The sequence below is a fragment of the Aulonocara stuartgranti genome, assembly GCF_965226115.1.
Source record: "Aulonocara stuartgranti genome assembly, chromosome: 6".
Classification (NCBI taxonomy): domain Eukaryota; kingdom Metazoa; phylum Chordata; class Actinopteri; order Cichliformes; family Cichlidae; genus Aulonocara; species Aulonocara stuartgranti.
The window spans coordinates 22,521,056-22,544,494 of NC_138944.1; the positions used below are offsets into that span (position 1 = coordinate 22,521,056).

The 23,439-nt window shown below is 36.9% G+C and overlaps 1 long non-coding RNA gene across 1 annotated transcript; it reads right to left on the bottom strand.

The window, feature by feature from the left end:
- Nucleotides 1-205: 205 nt before the first annotated feature.
- On the bottom strand, nucleotides 206-1,975 carry LOC309709107. Its single transcript, XR_014277423.1, has 3 exons — nucleotides 1,922-1,975; nucleotides 917-1,009; nucleotides 206-786 (listed from the first exon to the last, which is right to left on the bottom strand). It is a non-coding gene; the product is annotated as an uncharacterized lncRNA (long non-coding RNA).
- Between the last annotated feature and the right edge of the window lie 21,464 nt (nucleotides 1,976-23,439).

Below are 23,439 nucleotides of genomic sequence, written 5' to 3' on the forward strand. Positions count from 1 at the left end.
AAATGCTTCTAGATCTTTTTCCCCAAACAATCTTTACATATATTCAAGTGCATTTTAGGTGCAGGAAGACAAGATACAGAATGTCATGTTAAACTGAAATGATTAAAACTGGAAAGTGTTGTGATTCCAACATTTTTAACATTAACATGACTTAATTTAAACTTGATTGGGCTACAATGAAAAGCCCACAATGCAGCCCTGCAAACAGCAGGTAGAAATTACTTTTGTGTCATTTTTGTCCATATTTAGAAAAATAACCTTTGCTTCAAAACTTAAACTGAAGTCCAAAGTTAGGAGCAGTCTTTTTCAGTGTAGTTGGATGTTGGTAAAGGTTCAAGAACAAAGAACGCAGAAAAGTGAAAGGCCTTGCAGAAGTTCTTGTGGCAATTCAAACTGAACAGTTTATGAAGTGCAAGGAGAAGGGTTCGAGAACCTTAAAGTTCAGTGTCCTCTATAGTTCACTGCAGGCTGTTTCACTCAAGCAGTTTGTTTTTCAGAACCTGCACCTTCATGGATAGGTTGTTCCCATCCAACTCCATCAGCACCTTCTGAAGAAATTCAGATGTGTATTTCAGGTGCTTTGGGTAGCTCAGATTTAGACTATAGATTAGTCCAAGCAGGAGGGCACAACCCTTTGCCACATCACTAAGAGCTTGCAGCACAGTGCATCCTTCTATGATGACACCAATGTCCTCAGGTGTATCTGCAGAGTTTGCTCTCATGTCTGACAACATAGACTCCCAAAGTCAGCTGCTCCGTTTCTCTGCTTGCACCAAGATCCACATCCTTTAAATAAAAATTAAAAAAAGATAAGTTAATTGCGTACATATACATATGGACAAGTAAGTCCACCTTCCATTTCCAATCCCAAATTTAAAAAAGGAAAATAACTGATCGTTTTCCTTTTTTAACTTACCAAGAATTCCTTGAACAGGTCATCTGGCTTTTCATTTAAGTAGACACAGACAGCTTTCAGAATGCATTCCTGTCAAACATCAACGCTGGGATTCTGGTGGAGATAAGAACTCAATATGAGAGAAGTTTCCTATTTTGGTTCCTTTCAACCTCTTTACAAAACAAAGTCAAAAATATTAACACATAGCAGATGATTAAGCAACGTTTCATAACTCACATCAGTGATGTGCAGTGAGGTTCATGATTGGTAAGGCACTGACTCCTCTGTGTCAGATTAACAAATATATGAACCCAAAAATTGAAGCTTTTCAATTTTGACATTACGTGAAAGCTTTCATTTTTGCTTTAATCAATTCTAGATTGTTCAACAATATATTTAATAATTGTGCCCCTAAAAATATTAAAATTAAATAGAAGATTAGAACTGGGCAATATGGACTTAAAATCCTATCATGACATTTTGTGGATAACAATAAGTCTGTGAAGGTTCACAGTCATCCAGGTCATCGTAGTCTAAGGAGCTTGGAAAGAAAAGTGAAGCTTCTTCAGTGAAGATTTCTGACACTAAACCAGAAATCAACATGGAGTCGAATTCTTTCAAACAATGTAGCAACTTAATTGATGCACATTTCTAAAATATACTACACATTCATTTCATTCTTCAAACTACAGGATCGCTGGCGCTCCCAGTGGTCATTACTGATGTCAGGGAGCAGGTGCGGTAGATGTTGGGAGTAATTTTAAAACTGTCGGTCTTAGTAGGCAAGTCTCATCTTAACAAGAATTGCAAAAGATTTTGGAAAATTACACCGAAGCAGGTTCAACAATATTTGTTAAATGTTTTCATACTTCTAACATGTGAGAGAGATATACAAGCTAGAGTGTTAAAAAATTTGCCAGGCATCATTTGTTTAAAAAAAAATGCAAAAGTATTCCCGAAAGTGTCAGGTGTGTATCAGTTAGTATACATTAATCAAATTTGTCATCCTTAAATTGTTGTACTTACCAAATAATCCTCAGATGGCGATGGATTCTATCCAGGATGCTAAGCATATGCAAGTTTCAGTTGAAAATGGCGGATGATCAAACTTCCACACTGCACATGTGCAAACTCAGAAGTACGGAGAGCCTATTAGGACAATCCTCTTTAAATTAAAGTGTTCTTCATTTTAAATGAACTTTTTACGTTGGATTTAATTTACTGCATTTTGTTGTATTGAAATATTATGTTGTTAATTAAATTCAAAACAACATACTTGTGTTTAAAGTTAAAAATCAATTGGTGGCATTAGTTTTAACATGAAGCATTTACATAATGCTACCAACATCAGTGTGTCATTTCTTAGAGTGTATTCAGAGCACGCCTGCGATGATTTTCAGTGACATTTAGCATTCAGAGACCATCTCTCCCTCTCTCTCTTTCTCTCTGACAGAGGTGACAAAGTCTTCAAGATATGAAAATCTCACACCTTTCTTCAAAACAAGCTACCCTGGCAGGCCTTAGATGACCAGTGATAGTAAAGGAGGCAGTTGAGTGGACAGTGACAGTTATAAAATTCAGAGTATGGTTCTTACTGGTTACTGAGTTTAGCACATGCCACCATATCACATTAATCCAGGCTTTTTCTTCCAGCTGATTTAAGATTTTACTGATTACTTTCATGAGACATGTGATAGTTTGAAATGTTGTTCCAAAGTCAAAGATTAAAGCTAAAGATGCTCGGGCTCTCTTCCACAGCGTCTTTGTCCTGTTTTGCTCCCGTTAGCTTCAACTGGCTGCCCCTCCCTGAGCCAGGCTGTGCTGGAGATTTCTTCCTGTGAAAAGGGAGTTTTTTTCCTTCCCACTGTCATCAAAGCGCTTGCTTATAGGAGGTCATCTGATTTGGGGGTTTTTCACTCTGTCTTCCCTGTAAGGGTCTTTACCGCTCAATATAAAGTGCCTTGAGGCAACTATTTGGTGCTATATAAGTAAAACTGAATTGAACTGAATTTTCTATATTATTGCTTAGCTTTGAAATGAGCTTCTTGTTTTATTATTGTCATGTTTTTATTGCTATTTTATTTGTATCACTTTTATTACTTTTAAATGGCATATTTGATATTAATATTTCGCATTATATGAGTACTGGGAACTAAATACAGCATTTTTTGCTTTTTATTGCTGTTGTTATTTTCTTAAAGTTCATGCCGTTTGTGCTGTTGAAAGTTATCCTTTTATTTCACAGCTACAGGCTGGTTTAGAAGGCATGGGAGTGTTTGATCTGCTTTCAGAACAGGTGTAACCTGTCTTCTCTGGAGGGCTTTTGTGAGACGAATGATAACCAAGCATGTGAGTTGTTGCACACTAATGATATGTTTGGACACTTTTTCAGTTTGTTGGTTTCAGAAAGTTTTTTTTTCAGAGGTTTGTGAGAGAGGATTTCAGATGCTCTTTGAAGGTACTGCATGCACCTTGAGTGAGGAATACTGATTTAGTACTCTTTTGAGAACCAGGGTTTTTACTGAGGAACAAAGGTCTATTGACAGACACTGGAAGATGTAGGATCTTGGATTCCTGGAGCTGGAACCATAGGGACTAGAATCAGGATATCTCATCCTTCATTGAGCTGATTCAAATCAATGTTTGTGACTCTTATGTGAAGAAGGACTAAATGGCTGGTGTATTCCTATAAGAATCAATGCACACGCACAGAATCTAAATTAAATGTGACTTGTTGCGAACCTTTAATTACTTATTGATTCAAATCAGTAATTAATAGCACTTTCCTCCTTAAAGCTACTATCCATTTAATCCAAGCCAACCTATCAAAACCTTATGTAAGATTTACATTAGTTGTTTAAACTAAATAAGCAATACCTGTTGAGCCTTTACACAACAGCAAAAGTGCTTAACAGTCTGTATCTCAGGAGAGATCATCAGCCAATACAGCCAAACAACAGAGTGAAGCTTAACCCATATTTTAGTGAACCACTTTTTTCTGTAACTGCAGCAAAATAGATGTCCTTTTTGTGTGATTATTCTGTAAAGTTTGCATTATAGAAACCTAAATGTATGAGTTAAAACAGTGTCAGTATGAATACCTTATAGGTTAAAAAGCTACACACAATAAAATAGCAGCTGTAATGATATTTGCCTGGTATTTCATGAGATTTTGGAAATCTGACTACCTGCTGATACTTCCCTTTCTTATCAGTTGTGCAAACTAGCTGGAGTAGAAATAGTCTGCCATACCAGTTACCTCTTGTGATACATCTATGTAATCCAGTACAACCTTTCTGAGGACTACAATGTTCACATTTTGTGTTGTTAATTGTACATTTTTAACACATTGTTTAACATTTTTAACAAATTAATTAAATATGATAAATTTTAACAGTGTAATAGTTTATTATAATATTATCAGTATACTATAAGTCCAGTGCAATACCACCATAAGACAAGTAGTCAGCTGTGGGTGTAGGGTTGTATAGCAACTCACCTCACTGGAGACTGGGACTGATAAGCTGTCTCAGGTCCCCTGTCTGATAATAGGCCAGAGCTCAAGTAATGATAGGTAACATTTGTCATGGCTCAAGTACTGGACTGCAGATGCTAAAACATAAATATTTCCATCCGTATTGCAACTGTCTAAAAAGAGATTTTCTTGCAAACAAAGCAGTTGCACAGCGAATAGGGAAATGAGTTTGGATTTGGAAGGGTACAGGCACTCTAGTAATAAACAAACCATTCAAAAAAGCAAATTCCTACCATGGCACAGTATTAATTTGGACTGTGGGAAACTATCGTCTTCCAAATAAACTCAAAATGTGCAGGCTGATGAGACAGCATTCTACCTGGGCATGAATCCCACTTGATTCTTGAGTGGCCAGACTCCTGCTGAATGTTACTAACCTGCTCTTATTTCCATCTTTCCAGCCTTACTTTCATAGCTCATATGTAACGGCAATAATGATTTCAGAAAGGAAATAAATAAAAGCTGCAGACACAAAGGGGTGCCCAGATAACTCATTAGATACTCAGAAACAGTTTTCAGTTGATTTCATGGTTCTGTCTGCTGCATGCTTATTTTTGCTGGTGTAATATTTCGGGAGGGTACATATAAAAATAGCCTTGCAATGTAGTCGGCATAACATTGTAGATTTCCAGCTTTCTTATCTGAAAGTCACAGAGAGCATTCTTTAAGCAGCACAATAAGGAATATTTAAAAAAAAAAAAAGCTTTAAGATATCGAGAAGCAAATGAAGTCCAGAAACCAGAGGTGTGGACTCGAGTCACATGACTTGGACTCGAGTCAGACTCGAGTCATTAATTTTATGACTTTAGACTTGACTTGAAAAAATGTTGTAAGACTTGTGACTTGACTTGGACTTTTACACCAATGACTTGGGACTTGAATTGGACTTGAACCGGTTTACTTGAAAAGACTTGATATTTTACCCCAAATATAAAATTTAACATGCATATTATATAGAGATTGAAAATGTGATGTCATTCACGGGTAGAACCGCAAAGGATTCTGGGAACTCGTGGCAAGCGGTACTAGCGCACGCAGGCTTTCAATTAAAATCAGTTACACAGAGATAAAAAGAAACACAAAAATGTCAAGAAGCTGTTGTATTATTAACTGCAATAGCCGGTCGCATGACAGCCACGGGAAGCCGACGGGTAAAGAGATCGGTTGTTATCGGATTACGTCGTTGAAGAGAAATTGTTCGAGCCATGTTTCCGAAGTAACAAAGACGCGACGGATGGCCTGGATTGCAGCCATTCAAAGATCAAATATAACGTCCCAGAACACTCCAGCTCACAGGTTAGTCTGCTCCAAGCATTTACACGAAGGTCAGTGTTTTTTAGCAGTTAATACGTCATTTTCATAACATAATTGGTGATATAGGTTACAAGCAAGTCTGGCGCTGAACAGAAATTGTCGCGCTATGCTCCTTTGTTTATTGTGCATAAATAGTGAATTGTCCTGACACAATATTGCGTTTCGCTTCTGTTATTATGGTACATTGACAAAAACACATACTTTTATTCACAGGATAAAACAGGTTTTTTGTATCACTAATTGCCCAGTACGATTACAGCATACAATATTGTTGTCACTGCTACATTTCTGTGATGCTACCAGAAATTATTTCCACTACTAATTAATTACCGTTGAGCTCAAAGGTCCTATTAATAAACGGTTAACGAATGTGTATTTATGAAGACGATTTGTGAGACTGGTAAACTTATGATACGTACGATGGTCTTTCGTTCTACACGGTGCATTTCAAGGTCCTGTACCCATCCGTCGGTAAACTGTACCTGGGCTTGTTGCAGTGACCGGAAGTTACTAAACTTCATGAGTGTATGCACTCACTCCAAGAAGCGTATAATTATAAATATGCATATAAATATGCTACGATGAGATAGCTGACTTCATCTAACTAGCAAATGTTGTCCAGGCTACGTTGGTGATACAGTTTTTTTTAATGTGTATGATATTTTTGTCATGCGATTTTAAAGCTGGTCCTACAACCGCATCCAAGAATAACATGCAGCTTATCTCAGAACTGTCGGTGAAAATTATTCTTGGAGCTAGGTTTAATTGAGCTGCATTTTATAGAGGTGCAATTTCACAATTTGTGTATATTTTCTAAGTTCACTATTTTGTCATGTGTTGAGAAAAACACAGATTTTAAAATTACATGGTCTAATATTTACATTTAGCATATAACTGCAACATTATTTTTTCGTTGTTTTTTTTTTAAAGACTCGAAAGGACTTGAAATTCAAAGTTTCAGACTTGTGACTTGACTCCGACTTTTACACCAGTGACTTGAGACTCGACTCTGACTTGCCTGACATTACTTGAGACTTGACTTGAGACTTGAGGATAAAGACTTGAGACTTACTTGAGACTTGCAAAACAATGACTTGGTCCCACCTCTGCCAGAAACAGAGAAACTGAGTGCACCTCTACATTGCCTTCATACTTTAAAATCTTCCTAGCATTCATGTTTTAATGTTAGTAATTAGCTCAATTATGTTTCAATGACAATTATGACTGCAGAACTGCAGAACCTCACTATTACTTTGGAGGTTTGTTTTTGTTTGTTCCATGTATAAAAGTGTGAAACTTTAGTTTTAGATCATCTCAACTTTTAAAAGGTTTTATAGAAAAAAAGCAGGTTATATAAGAAGCAATACGGATGGCAGCTCAGTGTCTTATCTGGAAACATAGTAACAGCTTTGGTCGGAGTGCAGAAACTGTTTGCCATGGATTTGCTGGAAAATATCACAACAATTTCCGCTCTACCAACGTTGGATCCTATCATTGCTGCAGAATGAGAGCACTGAGTAAAGTTTGCTTTTCTGGCAGTTGCATTGCCAAACAAATGGTACACGGCCTCAGTTTACAATGTAGATATACTTGAAGCAGTGGGTGTAGAAAGTGGAGCGTGAGAATTTTTGATTCTGGTTCTAATTTTGATATAATCTGATCAAAAAATAAGCATTTGTGTGGTAGGCTTCCATTTCTAATGCTATTGTTTTTCCATCCCACTATAATCGGACCACCTGCTTTCAAGGAGCCTATCCCTGAAATAGTTTAATGAGAGGGGTCCACCCTGAACAGGATGTTAGCGTTTAACAGGGCTAACACATAGAGACAGAAACTATTTATGTTTATATCCACAGCTTTAGCTAACATGCATGTCTGACATGCAGGCACACAGAAAACATGCCAGACTATAATTTAACCAAAACAAGTGGTGTATCTTTAAATACAGTCAGTTCGCATTTTCCTTCTCATACTTTCCTAAGAGGAATGGGTCTTTAAGAATATGTTTCTGGTAATTAGTTGCCCCTGCCTTGATAGTATTGCCTTAATGACTGCTTGCTTTCACTGAGTCCATTAGATTAATTTCAGTTTGTGGGACGGTATTGAAGCCTGCTGGACATGGCAGCACCTGCAGTTTATGCAGTCATGGCCATGCCTTTCCCTCTCCATGTGCTTTAAAGCACGAGGAAATAATCTTCTGATCTAGCTCTAGCATGTAAGCAAAGAGAGCAGTATTACCTAAATCCTCTAATCTTGACTTGTTAAGATAAAACACTATAGCCACTCACAGATAAAATAAATGTTTTGACTAACGTGTAGTATTGTTGCACTCTAAGATCGAGATGGGGTAAAGGGAAACCTTAGAGACTTTGATAATGACCAAGATCTCAAAGCTTGTCAGACTCCCACAGTTAAGTCCATAGTCCATAAAATGCTTTGTGGAGGAGATTCTAGGAGAAACACCAGCGTCATACCAGTGACAAGGTGTTGGGGAGCAACAAAGCTGATCCAGGACGTCTCCAGTTCATAATTGGGAGGGTTTGAAGGCGGAGCTACTAAGACCTCAGCTCCAATTAACAAAATGCAAAAGTTTTGTGGAGTTCATGTCTCATTTTGTTGAAGCTGCTTTGGCAGATCTGTCTCTGTCATAACAGCTGGACTCACTATAGATTTGTGATTTTTATCTGGCAAACTGTTATGTGTACAGAATTACACATAACAGTTAGAAAAAGAATTAGAGGAGCCGTTGCATTTGTTGAGCACTTTACAAACAGGACATTTTTTTCAACTGTTTCTCACAAGACCCATCTGACTATATGGTCTTGATCTCAGTCCATAATATTTCCTGCAGGACTTTGAGGAAGAGGCCCAAATAGAAGACTCTGCTCCATTTGGCTATAGCAAGTGAGAGGGTTCAAATACTGGCTGCACTGTGTTGTGTTTAATAATAAAATTAGCATTTAAATTATTTAAGCTTGAAAAATTGATATTTGAGTTGACATTGAATAAAGTAGTTTTTGCCTCTTGCTGAGGGACGTGTTTACCCTCACAAAAATATAGCAAATGGAAAATCCTCATAACAGCATAGTGACTTTTTTCCCTTATGAATGTTTTCCACACAGGCTCGGCAAACAAGAATTCCCTTTCTGCTGTCTCCAAGGAGCCCTTCCAAAATAATCAATGTGCTTTACTCGCATGTGTAGTTCTCGTACCTTTCATACAATGCAGGAAAAAAACAGCATAAACGATAATTATATTTTATTAGCAATATATTTCCACTTTGAAAGGGCCTTTAAGCTACAAAGTTCCACTAATAATAATCGCCAACTTCTAATTGAATTGCTGTCAGAAGTCTCAAGCGTGCGTCGCAAGTTAGTGGCACATGGATCCATCGCACTACAGCAAAAAGTCATTATCTGCCAGAGAAATGAAAGCGAAAGACAAATTGAAAATAACCTATTAAATTAAATTCCCCAAAAGAGATAAGATATAAAGATGCATTACTAAAACCAAATGTGCAACACAAAATTAGTGCCCTATGAGAATGTTGAACACTCTTTGCCATGGAAGCTGAGGGAATAAATGACCAACGGGAAATTTAGATATTACACACAAGCCTGCACCATTGTATTTTATGTTTCCCTCTGATACCTCTTCTTGATTATCTTGAAGAAAAGAAAGCAGAATAAAAAAAACATTTGTTATGGTTTGGTAGAAATAATGCCGTAAGGCCACATTGACCTTGAATATAGAACCAGATGCTCAAGGTTCCTTTATTATTTCTAATCAGATACAAAATGAGAGTCTAATAAGGTTTTGTATAAAGAGTTCAGGTAACAGTTAAATTATCCAAGTGTATTTTCTGTTTTTACATTTCTAACAGGAATTTAAAGACATATAGCTTCCTGATTTGAGGGGCTTTTACCTTCATAGAATCTGAGTTTTGGACGTTGTTTTCATAAACTCCATCTGAATTTGTGCATTTATGTTCATTTGTTATAACATCTGCTGCCTTCTTTCCAATGTCAATTTTGTAAAGCACACTTTTCATCTCAGTGAAGACAACATCACTTTAATTTATTTCTATTACTTCCCCTCATTAAAGGCACAGAGAAGGCCTGTGATCAAACTGATGCAGCATCTATACAAGGATGGATTCTGACATCTTTCCATTCTTCTCATGTTGTGTTGTAGATGAGAATCAAGCTTGAGGCACTGACAGAGTCTTGTGGCCGGAGCCAGTTAGATGAAGAGATGACGTACAGATTTGTTTTTTTTGTTTTTTTAAATTGTAACTAGTCTTTCTGAAATGTTTAGACAGACATCCATGTGCTCTCCCTTCTCAAAACCGATTCCTTCGAAGTAACAAAACACACAGCAATTGTATTGTATATTTACATTTATGATCATGTCTTACTGTAACAGGGCAGCCCTTAGCGGCTGGAAACACAGTGAGACAGACCAAGGCAAGTGTAGTGGAACAAAGTATTTATTTGCTATATGGCTCTCCTTAAAACAATTAACTTGTCGAGCTTCTTCACAGCACAAAAATCCCCTAATGACAACTGGCAGCCTTAAATATGTTCAGCTGTCACAGACTTAACCATTATTCCACTCTCAGGTAAATTCTTAAATCCCAACCTTCCACCACAGTATACAATATATCAATAAGAATAAATAAATACATAAATACATCTTCACATTTACATATTAATAAATATTTCACACTTTAATGTTACACAAAACCCAATATTATAAAAACCCAGAAACCCAAGCACAAAAAGATTCACCACACTCTTTACCCATGGTCTCTCCCGGAACCTTTAAATGGTGTCTGGACCCCCGGGGAAACATTTGCCCAAACACCTTGAAGAGGACACAGGCAAGAAAGGTGAGTAATCATTAACTTACAAACACTTATTTGCACCACTTTTATCCCTAGATTTCACACACACATTTGCCTTAGTTTTCCTTATTGGTAAACCTTAATCACAATCTCAATCACCATTCTTCTCTCCTGACAGACAACCACCACATTCCTTGATGAGGAGCAGCTGTGCAGGATCTGAAACAAGGCCACCAACTGATTTTAAAATTCCCAATAAATAGTCAATAAATATTTAAACTTCTTGTGTGCAAATCCATGCTTAAAGTGCAATGCTACATAAAGTGCTTGATAAGGTGCTTTTAATAAAGTGAAAGGTGTGCTCTAAAGTGCTATACAGACAATACAATATAAATAAATGCAGTAAGGGAGTCCTCTTCCTTACACTTACAGATCATCAAACTGACAATGTTGAGGCATGCTCCTGGCAAATGTGGACCAGGGGATCACTGAGCTCCTGGACAGTCTGAGGTGCAACCTGGCAGTGTCGAATGGATGAAAAGATAATGTGTTTTACTGAATTTAGGTTAGATGAGCATGGGGGCCAGTTAATGGTATCATTTACCAGAACATGCAGGAACTGCTTGCAAACTCTCACAACACGAGGCCAGGCATTGTCGTGCAACAGGAACACAGGACCCACTGCACTAGTGCAGGGTCTCATAACAGGTCCAAGGATTTCATGCTGATACTAAATGGTAGTCAGGGTGCTGTTGCCTAGTCTGTAGAGGTCTGTGCGCCCCTCCATGGATATGCTTCCCCAGACCTTCACTGACCTGCCACCAAATTGACCATGATGAATGATGTTACAGGGAGCATCAAGTTCTACATGGCTTCTCTAGACCCTTGTACCTCTGTCACATGTGCTTAGGGTGAACCTGCCGTCATCTGTGAAAAACACTGCCAGTTCTTGTATTCTATATCACATCCCAATTAGGCTCCATGGTGCCAGGCAGGGAGCACAAGGCCTGCTAGAGGAAGCTGGGCCCTCATTAAGTCTGTTTCTGTTTCTTTAGTTGGAAACAGTTGCACTAGCTCCAGCTGGAGGTAATTTTGTAACACTCTGGCAGTGCTCATCCTGTTCCATCCTTGCACAGAGGAGCAGATACCAGCTCTGCTGATGGGCTAAGAACCTTATAAGGCCCTGTCTAACTCACCTAGAGTAACTACCTGTCTCCTGGAATCTCCTCCATGCTTTTCAGACTATGCTGGGACACACAGCAAACATTCTGGCAATCCTGGAGGTTGCACTCCCTCACCAGCAGTGACACTGACCCTAATCAAATGCATAACTATTGAAAAAAACAGTCAGAAAAGATAAGGAGGGAAAAGATTTCACTGTCATCCATGACAGATACAAAAAGTATGTTTGGCCACTTTTTATTTGTTTTTGGGGAGGGGTTCTTTGTTTTATCTGTTTGTTTTTTCTGAGGCAAACCTATTTGTCCCTCCATTTCTTTGTACATTTCCTTTTCACATGTCAGGTTACAGCTAGATTACAGTGCAGGGTTTCACAGGTTTGCTATTATGATGTACCTACAGCGTGAATTAAACACAAAAGTCTAAATTCCCTTTTAGCAGGAAATTACTTCTTGGCTGTCTGATCTCCAGCTACCCTTGTGTCTTTTTCTTGTATGGAGGAGGGAAGTAGGACAACAGGTTATGTGCTTAGTCAGACAACACTGTGTGCTTTTGAGCACAGATAAAGGTTTTGTAACAAAAGTCAGGGTTTTTTTGATGGTAGTTTTAAAATTGAGTCTTGTGTTTAGAGTTTTCAGTGGATGGAAGGTTTAAAGAAAAGTGTTAGCAACTGTAAAAATGTGCAAAAAATTTAATTTTCCAAAGAGAAGAATTACTTTGAGATTAAAATGCAAGAGAAGATTTATGCTGCATCATAAAAGGAACAGGGCAGGTAATCCAAAGGTAGCATAATAAAAGAAAAGAAAACAAAAGCATAATGGACTGTTCCACCCAAAGAACAATAAATGATCTTGTATCAGAGCTATAACAATACAATGAATTGTATGAATTTTTAGAATAAGTAATGCACAAAAAAGAATGTGCTAAAATGTCAGTGTTCCCCTTTATTTTGACGATTTTGCAGTGATTAAAACATTTTGCTTTTTTACTCATGTTGCAGTGCTGACAGCACTGAGCAGCTCCTTCAGTGGCTGCGGCACCCACGATGTGGGACAGAGAGATTTTGCAGGTCTTTCCTCCCCACTGCTGTCAGACTGTACAACAAAGACTTTTGCAGCTGATCAAACACACACAAACCCACACATGTGCAATAACACTAAGTGCAATAATCTTTTCTGACAAAGTTGTATTTTTACTCAGTTGTATATAGAATTTGTATTCTATTTTTATCCTATTGTATATTTTGTTCTATTTTATTCTACTGTGTATAGTATTTTATTTTATTCTATTCTATTCTGTACAGTTGTGCACAGTATATTATTCGTATTGTATTCTAATTTTTGCTATATAAGTTTTGCACTGTCCACTTCCTGCTGTGACAAAACAAATTTCCCACGTGTGGGACTAATAAAGGTTATCTTATCTTATCTTAGTCTTGTTGGCTCAATTTACAGCCTGTGAATGTTTTGGACTTTCAAAATAGGATTACCTTTAAGCATCTCTTTTTAACTGTGTCGTTATCCAGCTTTATCCACCAATAAGCAATTCATAGCTTCTCTCCACACATCCTGTTAACTTCTATTGGCTTCCAAAACTCAACCGGCTGTAGGTACATTGGGACACTTAAAATTTCATCAAATATTTTTATTTAGAAATGAAAAAAAGAAGAATATTTGTCATTTCATTGTGACGCACACCATGCAAGTGATTCAATATTTTACAACAATATTTTAATATTCAAACAGCATTTTTTTTTTGACATGGGGTCAATTTCATGGCACCTTGAGGGGAAAACATGTTTTTATTGTCACTGAATGGACTCTTCTTGTCATTTTCTGTAAAGCTTGGGGACAAATAGCTGACAGGATGAAAACCTGAGAAGATCTTTGATCCTTTTACAGGCAAGCAGAGTGTGTTGGAGGAAGGCAGGGTGTCTTTTTTCTGTAACTGAATGAAATTATTAAACCTGACTCACAGGCATGTAGAGGAAATCTATTTAAACATATAAAGATTAGACTGATATCAGTGCACATTTTGATTGAGAATAAAATATGTAATAAAATAAACTGTTTGCTACCTTTCTGCACTATGGTGTAGGGAGCACAAAGTAGGAACTTATAGTGTGGGGTTCAAGTCAAAGAAGGTTTGTACTTCTGCGATGTGAGGAGTCATGTACAGCAGGGGTTCACAGTATATCCTGAGATGAGTCTTACTTGTGCTGCAATGTCTTATTTTTATCTTGCAAGTTTTCTTTAGTGTCTGCTGCATTCTGCAAATGCCCGCACACCCTGCTGTCAAGCCAAATCCTATAAATATGTAATGGTCTCTCTCAGAGACACTAAAGAAACACTAAAGCATATTTCATGCCAAAGTGCAGTAGTTATACGTGGTCATTTTGTAATGCTGGACTGCTCAAGTTAAATTAAATCAAATCAACCTATTGTAGAACACATACATTTTGTGAAGCAGCCTGTATGTATAGGCAGTTATGGCAATGAAGCTAAAGCAGTTTTCATTTCTGTGACTGTCAGCAGCAGAAATATCACATATTTCACCCAAATTCTGATTCTAAAACTACAGCCCACAATCAAGAACATTACTAATTAATCCCAATAGTGCTGAGGTTTTGTGGTTAGTCCTTTTTGAGACATATGCACAGCTTGTGAATATTATCCTGTGGTGTGATTTACATGTATTCAAGTCACTGCCTAAAGATTTTCTTCTCCTCAGTGGAACAAAACACTCCTCCTTTTATAATGACAACATTAATCCACTAGTTGGTAAAAATTCACGACATTCACCCTTTCAAGGCAACATCCAGGGAGGAAGTGAAGTCCGTATTTGGAACCTTCCTGTGTGATAACAGGCAGACAGTTTGTGCTTTTTTTTCTGTCAGTATGAAATCTCTAAGATGAAAGAGCTGAAACAGAATAGCTTGTCAGATAGCTGGCACGCTGGCAAAACCAACAACAAAGAATAGCTTCACTGAATATGTGACTGCTCAACAGCATTTTCTTGTAGGTACTCAGAAAAAGTGTTTCAGAATAATGCATGAACTACTTGAGGATCAGGGAAGGGACCCCTCCTGTCTCACTGAATTAGCCGTAGTAAGTCTTCACATCAAGCCCAATTCAGCTGCCTTAAGAAACAGGTTTGCTGCAAAGTGTGGAAAATGTCTGTCATGAAGTTATAAATGTCTAGGTATAATGTACTGTGCAATAGTCTTGAGCTACCTCTCGTCAGTTTATATTTTACTTCCAAGGAGCTAGACGTTCTTTTCTTTTCAAACACTGGCTACTTTTTCACTCATTTTTAATCCAGACCTTGTAGCCGACCATTTTCAGAAAAATGTTTTTGCTTGTTATTCCATTTGACACTGACTACTACTACTGACCTTTAAGTATAAGAAAGCACTTAACCAAGCAATTTTAAGCTGTATCTTTAGGCTTTGTTGCTAGCAGCCTATCACAAGAAACACAGAATTTGTTTCCATTTCTTTAGTCTACATTTCAGCCAGTTGTTAAGTGATGATTGTCAAAATTGAATGATTTATAGACACAGAAAAGTACCATCAGATTTGGAAAGTGTCTCCTTGGCTGTACAATGACACACTATCGATCATGGATTGGCCTCCTCAGAGCCCAAAACTCAGCATTATTGAGGCAGTGTGGGATTTTTTTTGACAGAGAATAGAACAAAAGGCAGCTAACATCATTACAGTGAGCAATGATGTATGATTAAGTTTTAATGCTGTTAAATGAATCTGATATTTGTTTCTATGCATCTTGCCACCGTTTTGGTCAGGTTCCTCTTGTAAAAGAGATCTTTGATCTCAAAGGGACTAACCTGGGTGAATAAAGATTAGATAAAATAAAAATAATAATAAAAAAACATCCTTTTGAATGTTCTTCGGACTGAAAACAATTCCCCAAAACTACTTGAAGAAATTACAAGCAATCTTGCCTAAAAGTTTCAGGCTATAAGGTCGTCATAACAAACATTGACTTTCAAGCTCATTAGAACTGAACAAACACAACCCAGTACCATGGCAAAGCATGTAATAGACAAGCTGGTCCACTGTGTAGAAATAATATATTTAAAGCCAACAGGTTGATACTGACCAAAGAAGGTATGAAATATATTACATATATTAATATTTACATTTCTTATTTCACACTAACTGTTCCCATTTTGAACTGTGTCATGAGGAATAACTATAGTCACACCATGCATGTGTGCTTCTAGCTCAAAAAGTTTTTATCTTAAGTATTCTGGATTTTGGCAACATTATTTATATTGTTTCCTCATTTGATTCCACTGCTTGAATCTGACTATTACAGTAATTTTTTTTAGAAGATCAGTAAGAAATTATTACAATGAGTGTATTGCAAGGAAAGGCAATGACTGATAAGTCAGTGAAGCAGAGTGCTTACTTTGTACAGAAGATATGTTGTTCCAAATTGTGGTAACATCCTAGTTATTTCCTTTTCAGTGCAACTGACCACACCACTGACATGCACAGTTCTCTTCAAAAGAAAGAAAAAAGAGAGAGAAATGGAAAGAAATGTGTGTGCAGGAGACTGGGAACATCATGTGTTCCTCTACAGAATAATATAGAATAATATAGAAGGATGATGACACGGTTGAATACTTTGAAAAGACGTGCAAATTGTGGATAATGATACCAATTTCAAAACAAGCAAAGCCTAGGAACATGATGTCCTTTTCAGAGACGATAATGTAAAGGACAATGAAGTAATATCATGGAAGACGTGACACATCTGTAATGTGAAGTACATCTCATCCCAGAAGTACCTGTGATATCTACACTATGTAAGAAACAATGACAGTCAGAACCCACTGTTATGTCTACAGAGGGCTTTGAGGAATGTGAAAGTTAAAAAAAAACAATAACCTCTCAGGCATCTTAAGCATCGTTTCTAATCTTTAATGATTAAAGGAATTTATATTCTGACAAGCTGCACTCGTACAGTTGCTCCGAATCTTTACAGAATTCAAGCGTTTCACTTTTAGGACTTTACCGGATGGCAGCTTCGCAAGTCTGGAAGATGAATTCATTTTGTGAATGGACAGTGCTATAGTTGCACCTGCTTTCCTTATGAAATAAACTAGTCTCTGGGATTAAAATCTTAAATTGCCATGGTAATCCATCTTGACCTTTTTCATGCATTTCATACTTGAAAACAGCTTTACAGTGTTTTAGCAGACACTTTTCTTCTTATTAGAAGACCAGTTTCACACATTTTTTTTTAGATGTTAAATTTTTAAAGAAACTCAGAGCAATAGGGGTCATTCTGAAATATTTAAAGAAGCATGAATGAATGAACCGTGAAAGTTGACAGCACTTTTACCAGCAGGGTCTTCTCCTGGGTTCCTGCCCTTTGACTTTGCACGCCTGGAGGTAATGAGCTCACCTGTTTGCAATCATCTTATCTTCCTGCTGCTGCTTAAGATGGCGGAAGATGTTCAGTCGATCTAACTCCATTAATGAAGTTGGCTCCCTTCTGAGTGTATTTCCTGAAAGAGAGAATCTTGTGGAAGAAAGTAATTGTGAACCTGCTGACTCCAGAGCCGTGTGTGGAACTAGGAATGAAATAATGCTGTTTTTCTTTTTTTTTTTTAAATATGAAAATTTTTTATACAAACAACATGGATATACCACATTTCTTTATAGACGATTGCTCCTACAAAAGAGAAAATGTATATGAAATAAAGTCATTTGCAGCTTTTGGTTTTGATTATATTGTAGCCCTAAGAACTAAGTGTATCCTTTTCTACTAGTCACGGCTCCAATGACCTTGGAGAATTGGAGCACTAAAGACTAAAGCACCTAACTTATTTCTAGTGAAATCTAAAACGAGACTTTTAGATTTTATGACCCCTCCCCCATCCCCCGAGATAACCCTTGAAATCTAACATTCAAAACTGTCTTTATTTCTGGTAAAGGCCGTTCGATCTTCCCCTTGCTCTCAGCTCCTTTGCACTGCTATAGAGGAGCATATCTATCAAAAGAGAAGTCAAACCAAGGCTGGTGTCAGTACAGGTTGAATGAAATAAGTACTTTAAGGGTCCTTATATGCTACTCTGCTATGCTGTTTTTAATATAAATTCGCTTCCTTAGCTCATTGATAACCACGTTGTGGATTTGATTTCTTACACTGATCTCCTTCCTTTACAACTTTTTAGATTAAAAAAAGTATAAGATTAACCACAGGCCCAATTTATTTGACAATTCATTTTAAAGACTCTTTGTGCCAGAAACCTCATCCAAGTAATCGCCATCTCCCTTTCCTCTGTGTTTTGCTGCAGCTCACCCCGGGCTGATCAACATCATTCACATTCTGTCTGACCTTCATCAGCTATGCAAAGCACAATTTACACCATGGGCCCTGCTAATAATGAAAATGATAGAAGGAGAGAATAGCTCACTTTGCCTGGGAAGACAAGACTCCTTGGGTCAACAAGGTCAACTCTCCGTGACTAGCAACACTGTAGATGTAAGTGCAGATCAAGTTGCTTTCAGAAGGAGGTTTTATCAGAGCAAGCCAGAAGCAGCTGAGGCAGGCCCAGCTTACTTTTATAGTGTTGTTTATAAAATTATATATAAAAAAAAGAAAATTAAATAAGAAACGAGAACAATAAACAGCTCTTCATGTTTTATTAAAGTCCCATTCATCTAGCTACAGACCATGAAAATATTGTGCTGACTCTGGATTATATTGCAGAAATATCCTCATACAATTCAAATATAAAACACTTACGACACAAGTCAATATTTCCAGAAGTAGACATCAAACTGTACCATAGTGAATGTGACCTCTATCATCTCAGTGTTATAAAGTGCCTTCACATTGCTGCCCTTCACAGCTGGCTATTGTCTCTGGAAGCAGATTTAACTCAGCTATGATTGCAATGAACTCCATAGGGAGCCAGCATTTTGTCCACAATCTGTTAGCAATGGCTTGAGCTTGTCAGTTGCTTGACTTTGGTTTAATAAAACAGACAAGTTCAACAGGTCCTCAACCAACATTTTCAGAATATTATGTATACGAAATTGGCTGAATATGCTAAGTTTAATCAGCTGTTTACACCACTAATAATAATACACCACTGTTTTTTTTAACTGTGTCATATATCAATCAAGCATTTTAATTCAGATGTGTGTGTCTTTTAAATTTAAGGCCAATACTTTTTCATATAACACATGACTATGTTTCTTAATTTTCTGTTTGGCCTTCTGTAAAAGTCACCACACACCACTGATTTTCTTAATCTTACTTTTTGGCTGCGGTCAGTGTCCATAAATAATCAATTTTCAAATCAAGTAATTAATGCCATTGTCTGAATAATATAATTCGATGGTAGTAAAAAACCTGCCCCAAATAGTCTGTAATTATATATTTTAGAAGACTTAAAATCTACTATTTAAAAATAACAGGGACAATACATTAACAGTAGCATGATAAGAATAATTAAAATAGTGATGTTAATAGTTTACTGTGATACTTTTAAATTATTCATACACACTTATTTAAAAAGTTTCTTGTTTGTGACATTTTTAACCATTAATTAATAACTTCACGTGGCAACAGGCTTTAAAGAAAAAATCAATACATTTCCCAGTATATACATGTAAAGTGAGGTTCAACTATTTGGAAAATGACACTTTTTTTGTACACAACTACAGTTGATTTTACAGGAAACCTACCAAACATAAGTTGTTATAGAGGTGCAACATTTTTCAACTTGCATTAACTTGCATTAATTGTGTAGGAATTATAGCCATTTTAAAATAATTTAAAAAATAGTATGAACTTGTTGGATGTGCTGTGAGTACAATTAATTCCACAAAAACTCACTTTATTTGTCAAATAATTGTATTAGCTCCAGAAAGCCTCAATACCACAATTCAGGTAAGAGGTCCAGCACAGTGAATCTAAGTATTCACAATGCCCCCAGTAATGCAACCTGTACACCACAAAAAAATTAAATAGATAAGTGAAAAAAAAAAAACTCCAGACTTTCACTTGAAGACAATTAATCATAAGCTGTTCATAGTTTTCAGTGATAAACTTTTCTCCTGAAGACATAGAATAAATTAAATAAATTAAAATAATTAAATGAATAATTTAAAAAATAATGTGATAAATTAGAAGTTTTACAATTCATGAATAAACTTTTGCAGCACATGAAAGCATTAATTACTATTCTTATCTTATTCTGATCTGGAACCAGTCATGTAAAAGATAACTGTTAGGTTTTGTATTGTTGATTGTCATTTATGCTTAGAAATATTTAACCATATATGCTTAGACGTGTATAATCGATTGTGTAGTGATAGGATGTGTGATCTTTAACAGGCTGCAAAGGCTACATCCTGGGAGCATGAGAAGAGGTTGTACCTTGTTTTATTGTTTTATGGCAGGATATATCTGTTTTAGGCTAAGTGCCTTTTGTTTAGATGAACTGTTAGACTTCCAGACCAGCAGGTTTAGAGAAGTCATTTATCGGGTCACACTCTGACCACACACACACACACACACACACACACACACACACACACACACACACACACACACAGTATTCTTTGTTCACATGTATACCTATGTAAGATGTTATATGTTAATGACCCTATGCATTTTCATGTAACCACAATAAAAGGAGTGCTATGGGGAACCTGGCTGAGAGTCTGACGGAGGTCAAGTGGTGGAACGACACTTGGCTCCAGGCAGGTCTCCCTCATGCATGAGTAACAAGAAGAACTTTGCCTACTTCGTGTCTTGCTTGCTGTGTAATTATATTGTCTTCAACGTTCCAGCGAATAGGTTCAAGCTACAAACCTGTGCACATCACTATTTATTATTTTCAATTTCATTTCTTCTCTAAAGTGAAATTAAACCAACTTCTCAGATTTATTTTTATGTGTAGCAACACACAACTGTATTTCAGTTCTGCCAGCTGCCATTATTCTTCTCAGTTACTATCATACCTTTAAAAAAGAAGAAGAACCATGTCCCTAGAGAAGTTGCACACATCAGTGTGTGCTGTGTTAGATAAACAATATTCCCCTGGGGCTTCAGTGGAATTTACATAGTTGGCTCTTCTTCACAGAACTCTTTAAACCAGCAACCCTGTGGCTCAAAATAATAACATTGAAAAGGCTTTGAGTTTAAACAAAGCAAAACAAACAAACAAACAAAAATGTATTAAATCTTCTACTATGGGAAAGAGTCATAGGTGTGAATCATAGATGCACTGAACTTATAACAACCAGTTGAATTAAGTATTTCACACCTTGAGACATGAAAACAACTCTGACCTATCGGGGCATAGATTGGACCTCTGGGGGTCTGGTTTCCAAGTTGGGTCTCTGTGGGTTGCGGCATTATTCATATGCTGTTCTTCCTAAGTGTTTCCAGAATGAATGGACAAATTGTCCTCCTGGGGGACTTTGCTGCTATCCAGGATTAGTTTTGCCATGAGGAGTGGGTTTGATCTGCAACAGTGTTTAGGTGGATGGCAAGGGTCAGCAAAACATCTGCATGAATTTCAAAACTTGAGCCTTCCTAGCTGAACACTGCCTTGTAACTAAATAATCAATGTTTCTGATTTCAGTGGTTTTAATACTGTGTAAAATAAAATCACAACTTAAGAGTAAATTTATTCACAGCTAGGCTATATTATAAACAAGTATATTATGCAAACAAGTAACTTAAATACTACCTGTGAGCTCAAGTCATTCTAATGAATTCAAAAGAATGCCACATATGAATCTAGTTGTGATGCCATTGCTCTGTCTACTTACAGTTACTGTTAAATAAAGATGACCAGTCGTTTCTGAGATCAATACTAATATGTATGATATATTTCAGTAACCATTTGGAACAATTTAGCATGATGTATAACAATAGAGAAATTGATTAATGTATTAGATTAGACACTGATGACCTATCATGGCAGAACAGAATCCCAGTGGTGATAGTATTTAGGATAAGTACACCCCAGAAATTAGATGCTGGTGGTGGTGAAGATAAAGACTGAAGCTTGGATGCAGCTCTGAGTGACTTGGGTGAGGTGGAGATGAGGAGGAGAAGGGAGAATGCCTGAGAGCACAGTTTTATAGAGTGGAAGCTGACTGGCTCAAAGAAGATGATTGAACAAGACTAATGATGTCAATATTGAGATTGACAGCGTGGGAAAATGTAAAGGAGCTAAAACCTGTGAAAGCAGGCAAATGAGTGATTTCTGATCTTTCTTACTGAACTTACGGATAAGCTTCATTTTAATAATGCAAAAGGCATGCAACTGGATGAATCACTGACATAAATTAAAAGTGTCAAACAGATAAATCGTGTTGTAGCCTGTTCATGAAAATAACAAGAGAAAGAGGAGAAACAGTGTTTCTTTTAGAATATAATATATCTATTGCAGGTGAGAAAACAGAATACCTTTTATCTTCTTAACATATTGGATATTGAACATGTACTGGCATGAGCTCCAGCACCCCCATGATCCTGAATTGGATAACCGGCAGTGGATGGATGGATGTTTAGCCTGAAAATAAATGCATTAAATAACGCAATCAAAGTCTGTATTTCTGCTGTCTTACCCTACCTGGCATGATTTCAACATACATTTATTAATTTTTTGTGGTCTCAGTATCAGAGTTTATTTGATTAATTTTTTTATTTTTATTTTTCTAAACTGGCAAAATAACACAAATTTTTACATGCACATGTAGTTTGCCTGCCTGCAGCGACAGATTGTGTGGAGCGAGGATGAGGACCCAAAAGCAGACATTGGAGGCAGGACTAGACTTAACAAAACTGAGCCATTTATTTTAGGCGGCACAAAAGCAAGCAAAAGTCAGCGGGAGTAGAAACACATGAGAACACAGCAGGAACAAATTAGACATAATGAGACAGGGGTTGGTAAAACTAAACACACTGAACACTGGACGAGAGACTATTAAAATAAAAGAGAACATGACACGCAGACTCAGACCAGGGCAAGGACATGTACGCTAGGCAACAGGACAGGGAACAGACGGACATGAAAGCACATTCTCCCTGCGTAAACTTGAACCTAAATGATCTTAATAATCCAAAGAATTGTAAATTCATAAGAAAACTCAAAATGCTTGGTCAAATACCCAGAGCCATGCCAAAGTTACATCTTTCTAGTAATACAGTTCAACATCTGACTTGTTTTTCTGTGACTTACATTAATCGTTTTAAGAAATGTTTATGGTCACTGTTAAACTTAAAATATAGTGTGACTCTTTTACTTCAAAAACCTTTTGTTCCATACATTTAAAACAGAATTGATTTAAAAACTGGGCTTTGTCTATTCATTCATCCATTTACAAGATTACTATATATGTAATTAAATAAATGCCCACATTGTGTAATCACTTTGTTACAGTTTGAGTGATTAAAATATGCTGTTTTTTTCTTACCTGGTGGTATTTGAGCCATTGAGATTCTGTTTTTCATTTGCTCGGTCATTAGAATTTAGCTTGTGGTCCCAACAGCATTGATTCTTTTAATGCTGTAATGTTTGGATGAGTAGACTCCTCAATAGAATTGCAGCTGCTCAGTGTTGACCTTGTACCAATCAATCGTCACAAACGACCTCAGTGGTCACACT